The sequence below is a fragment of the Thunnus thynnus genome, chromosome 13 (assembly GCF_963924715.1).
Source record: "Thunnus thynnus chromosome 13, fThuThy2.1, whole genome shotgun sequence".
In the NCBI taxonomy this organism is placed as follows: domain Eukaryota; kingdom Metazoa; phylum Chordata; class Actinopteri; order Scombriformes; family Scombridae; genus Thunnus; species Thunnus thynnus.
In genome coordinates, this window is record NC_089529.1 from 18,068,602 (window position 1) to 18,074,057 (window position 5,456).

The following is a 5,456-nucleotide window of genomic DNA, read 5'->3' on the forward strand; positions in this document are numbered from 1 at the left end:
AGACTGTGACCCACAAAAGGATACAGATGAAGGCATCGACAAACTATATTTTGGTAGCCTTGTTAGCTTGTCTTCTGCCACTGTGAAGTGGAGTGAAGTGAAGAAGCACATACAGTAACACAACTTGAAAAAATCTGTAAAACTCCCTATGAGACTGTCCCAAGAAAAACAACAGAATCAGTCAAAACCACATATTTTTACATTCAAGTGACAAGCCCTATAGCGACCATAGTAATTATGATCAGAGCAAAGGAGGAAATCAGGTGACAAATTATTATAAAGTGACAAATTCTGCATGGGGAAGAGACTGTGGTGGATGTATTGTTTCAACAAAACTTACTTACTTTCATGCAGGAGAGTGCTATTCATTTCCATTTTCCAACAATGGGTCATCAGTGTCTTTTTTTTTTTTTTTTTTAAACCACAACCATGAATGAATGATGTAGTAATTTTAACCCAAACCACCCAATGTTTCCCTAAACCTAAACAAATTGTTCTTGTGTCTAAACCTAACCAGACCTGGTTATGTTTGGTTAGGTTTAGGCACAAATTTACATTTGTATTGGGTGAGCACATTTTTGATTGGGTAAGCACTTCATTATTATGATATTATGAATGGGCGATTCTTGCCAATTATGTTGAGGTGAGTGTTAACCATGTTGCAGCTGCTCTGATACTGATAAGTTTTGACTTATAAAGTAATAATACTTTAGAGTTGTGCTAAGTGATGATGTGTTCAAATTTTTCCATGCTATTATTTCTTTATTTCTGTTTTCTACCACAATCATGTTATATTTCCTAGGTTTTTGTGGGTCATTCTTGAGCAGCAATACATGGAGGAGGCTTCACGTTTGAGAAAAACAAACACGTTTCAGCAGGGTCCCTGGTTCAACTTCACTGCTGACAGTCCTGAGGGGAGGAAACAGAGGCAATGAGGCAATGAGGCACAACTGGTGTCTAGAGGATTGCTAATATAACAAGGATTGCAATAACACCACTTCTGATGGTGCGCTCTAAAACAAATGAAAGAGACACACCTGTAACCCTCTGGTAGACTGTGATGCAGAGATAATTGAGATGTCACACCACAGCCACTCTATGCCCTTGGGTAAGGTATGTATAATGCCAGAAACTCCTGATACACAACAAATAGACAAAAGAAGCAACCAATTCCTTGTCCAATAGCAAAAACAAAGTTATAATTCACTGTATTGTTTCTTACAGTACATTGACCAGAGACACAACATTCCCTTTAACAATATCACTTCATGAATATGTAAATTTAATAGAATGTCACAGCAAAATAACCACATCATAGCAAATTTATGTTTTAAATTAAAAGCATTCAAGTTAGTAAGTAATGATATAAACAACATAATTCATAATATGGAATACCTCCTTTATTTCTGCTGGCCTACTTTAAAACAAGTTCCACTTGGGGACAAGAGGAGTGACAAAAAGGAGAAATGCACCACAGAAACTACAATAGATGATGAAAAACCCAGTCTGACTAGGGAAATCACCTTGCAGGCTTGTATGATGTATGAAAGAGGACACTACAGGTCACTTGACACCAGCAAGCGCCCTCTGATTTGCAAAGCATATTTATCCACTCCAAGATCCTGGAGGAGATGTAGAACAGGCGAACCTGTGGAGGAGGGGATGAGGAGAGTGAGTAGCGTGTGAGGGATAATTATAACTAGAAAAGGTCAAAATGAATTACAGTAAAATTAGAAAACAAGGATGAACAATGAAAGGAAATGAGAGGGAGGTAAGAGAGTAAGCTCCCCAATGCTTTCAAGGATGAAGGGGAGTGTGAAATCCACCATATGGAGCCAGGAATACTGAATATTGTCTCCTTTGAGGGTGCACCATATTGCATGGGTTTTTATTTCAAGACTGTAAAAAAAATCACCACAGGACAAAGATACTTGTTAAATTTTGATATGAGCTTCTATCGACATAAACTCTGGCAATGGAAAAAGGTGTGTAGATATTATGAGGTTTGACAGGGCAGGTTGCCATTTTCATCAGGTGCACTACACAGTAACTTAGTTGTGTTCATTAACACAAGCGCATAGAGAGGTTTTCATGGCTGTAATTACCAGAGGCACATACAACCATCTGACCCCTCTCATTTGAGTTTCATGTATTCTGTGTATACATGTATGCATGCATATACACCTTATATGATCATTATCATTCTGCACCAGCAACATGACTCCTCATTCCCAGCACCACATGTATCTCTCCAGGCCTCACACCTTATCTTCACCCTCTTCTTCTTCCCTACAGTACAGTACATTTCACCTCTATGTCCCTTCTTGGTCTTTGTATGTTCAGGTAGACAGGGCAGTTGAAGCCCACATGACTGTAAGCCACAGTTTCTCAACTTTTGAAGATTTCTGGAAGTAATATGTATAATATTTGTTTCATAAATTTTATTCAAACAGTTTAGGTTAACAGTCCTCAAAATGGCATGACAACTTGCATTAATGCCATCTGTCACTTCTTCACTCCACGCTCTTGAATTGCATTGTATACAAGTAGCAACTATCATGTCTTGAGGCTGATGCCAATGTGGAGGTGCCTTAAAGCGCAATGCCACCAATGGCCACTAGATGCTGGCCCCAAAAAATCCCTGGTTTCAATAGACTCCCATCTAAAAGCGTCAACCTCTCCCCAGGAATACTAAATCAACAACTCATTATTATCTCAATCACTAAATTCAGGCCCTCAAGAAGTGTGCTGGTGGTCATTTTGGAAATTATTGGTCCGTTAATAAAATTTGAAGACTTATAGTAGCTTTGATGTTTGCCGTGTGCCATGATGTCTCCCTGTCTCCAGTACTCGCACTGAGTCAGACTATTGTGGAAATATTTCGGTAAGTTTAATGCTACTTGATTACGATACCTTACCTGTTAGCACAATTTAGCTAAAGTAGCTAACATTAGTACAAGTGTGCACCACTCTGTGGTTCCAGTAAACTAACATCCGCTTCGGCCCGAGGTAGTGGGGTGTCTTTCAAGAGCATGAAAGGCAACACCCCGTACTCCTTATTTGGAAAGTCCTGGCTCCAAACAGTAAAGATTGCGCCGACCATAAGCAGCAACTCTGGGCTTCAAACCAGCTCCAATGCAAGCCAGTGGGTGACATCACACCTCATTACATCCATCTTTATATACGGTCTATGATTACATACCATTATTGCACTTGTTCCCCAAACCAAATAATTTCCTGCAGTACAGTTTCTGGCACCACATGCAATATAAAGCACCTATTAATAGGCATTAATAGGCAACAGGAAAAACACGTTGGCAAAAGCTGTGAAAGACAATGGTTACATTTTTTAATATTGTAAAAGAACTAATTTTGCATGTATTGGAAAGTAATGAAAGTTGAGCTGAGGGAAGAAAATTCAGAGATGCAGCAACAGGCATCATAACTAGTTTCAGATGAGGTTGCCATGGAAATAAGCATTCATAAGATGTGTTGCCATGGCGTCCTAATTCAAAACAAGTTCCAGCAGAAACTATGTTTAATCATATAACTTCCCTCAAGAAGATTGTACACTATATCTATCCTTGAAAGCCAAGCAAATCTTTAGAGACTAATTCACATATTACCTCAGTTTGAATCCTGTCACTGCCTACAACAACGATTTTACCCACAAAGCAAACTTGCACACTCTGTTTGGTATCTTCAAAGTCACCCTCATTTTATGATTCACAGCGTTATTTGAAATAAACTGCATTCATGCTAACACTATCTTCTGAGAAGGATTCACTAATGCACTATGAGGTCTCTGCTACTTTCAGGTCTTGTGCTTGTCCAGGCAACCCTGCATCATTTGATCAGCCCTGGCTTTTAACCACAGACTGTGGCTGGTCTGTAGGATTGTAGAGATCATCCTGGTAACTCTATGTAGTGCTTTTCACTTACTTCATACATTACACTAATTGGCCATGTGTTTATGTACCACCTGGGGTATCTGCTTAAACAAAAAAGAAAGCCAGCAGACTCATTATCTAGATAGAGTGTTAGTCAGCTGCACCCTAATGAACCTATGCAAATTTATTTGAGTTTTGTTTGTATTTTATAACTTCAGATGTTTTGTGCTTTGTTATCAGTGTAGTACCATCAATGCACAGACCAATTTAAAGCTACACTGTAATGAAAAATGACTTCCTCACAAGTTGTTTTTGCATGTGACATTATAATGTTCATCTATGTGACAAAAACCCACAACATCTTATAAATTTGATTAGTAAGATGTTCAATCCCAGTATTGTCATCTCCTGAAAATCTGAGTATCTTCAATGATTTCCCCATGGTGTACCAGTAGACATACAAAACAGTATCAAACAATACTTTTCCTTTCTTAATCTAGCCCATGTTGGGAAAATCTAAACTTAGTCTGCATAGTGGTGGATTCTACTTTCCTGTCACCTGTTCTATGATGAGTTTAAAGGGTAGCCTATCTACACAATAAATCATGTCTTTTATGCAGTATACATAATCACATAAGTCTGTGTTGGTATATGATGTTAATGCAAGTGATTTTTCCAACAATACACATATTATGAGTAAAAATAGCTTTTCCCTGCTCAAAATTTGCTTATTTGTGTCTGCATGGATATGAAAATTCAATTCAGTCAAATTCTCTGGTCCTTCCCTAATCATGATGTATTAGGCAAGACTCCTAGATATATTCCATATATCAGCTGCCACACTAGGTATAAATATCAGAACACTGGTTAACTATAGCCTAAGGTTGTACCTTTCACATATAGCTGCTGGTAGCAAGCCTGATAAGAGACATGAGACAGAGAGGAGACATGCTACTCGTGGTTGTGCAAAGATTTATGCCTTGTCTGTGGCAGTAAACACAACAAATGTGCTGTCCAATAACTGTTCTATATTCAGAGCTTTACAAGATATTCAGGGCTGATGATGGTAACATTAGACATGATAAACAGCACAGCTACGGCTATGTGTTGACACTTCTCCACAGACACACAAACACCGGAGAGCCTCCCGTAGTAGAGCTGCTAGCTCAACTACAACACAAGCACCAGCACAGAAACTTTTACAAAGGCCATGAATGTGCTTCTAGTGACTGTCAAAACTCCACCTGATTCTCTGTCTTTCCATTGCGGACACGAACAGTCTGACAGCAGCTGTTCATGGCTGGTTAGGTCTGACTACCAGCTCTGCATCACCATTCATGCTACACTGAGCAATAGTCAGTCGGTGACCCCTGACCTCTCGCATCACACACTACGTAACCATGAGGCCACACCCCCTACAGTTCTTGCCCTGTGCAGTCCTCTGTTGGTTTTTTTATAAATATACTGGAAGGGAGGGAGTTAGCAGAGTTTAAGTGTGTAGTTTCCCTTTAAAGGGCTACTTCCATGTGACCATACACATTAATTTCTCTACACTTTCAAACTTTG

The 5,456-nt window shown here is 39.1% G+C and overlaps 1 long non-coding RNA gene across 1 annotated transcript; it reads right to left on the bottom strand.

Moving 5' to 3' along the window:
• Positions 1–755: 755 nt before the first annotated feature.
• On the bottom strand, positions 756–5,228 carry LOC137195025 (uncharacterized). The gene is made up of 4 exons (XR_010931050.1): positions 5,135–5,228; positions 1,524–1,648; positions 1,038–1,135; positions 756–909 (listed from the first exon to the last, which is right to left on the bottom strand). It is a non-coding gene; the product is annotated as an uncharacterized lncRNA (long non-coding RNA).
• Between the last annotated feature and the right edge of the window lie 228 nt (positions 5,229–5,456).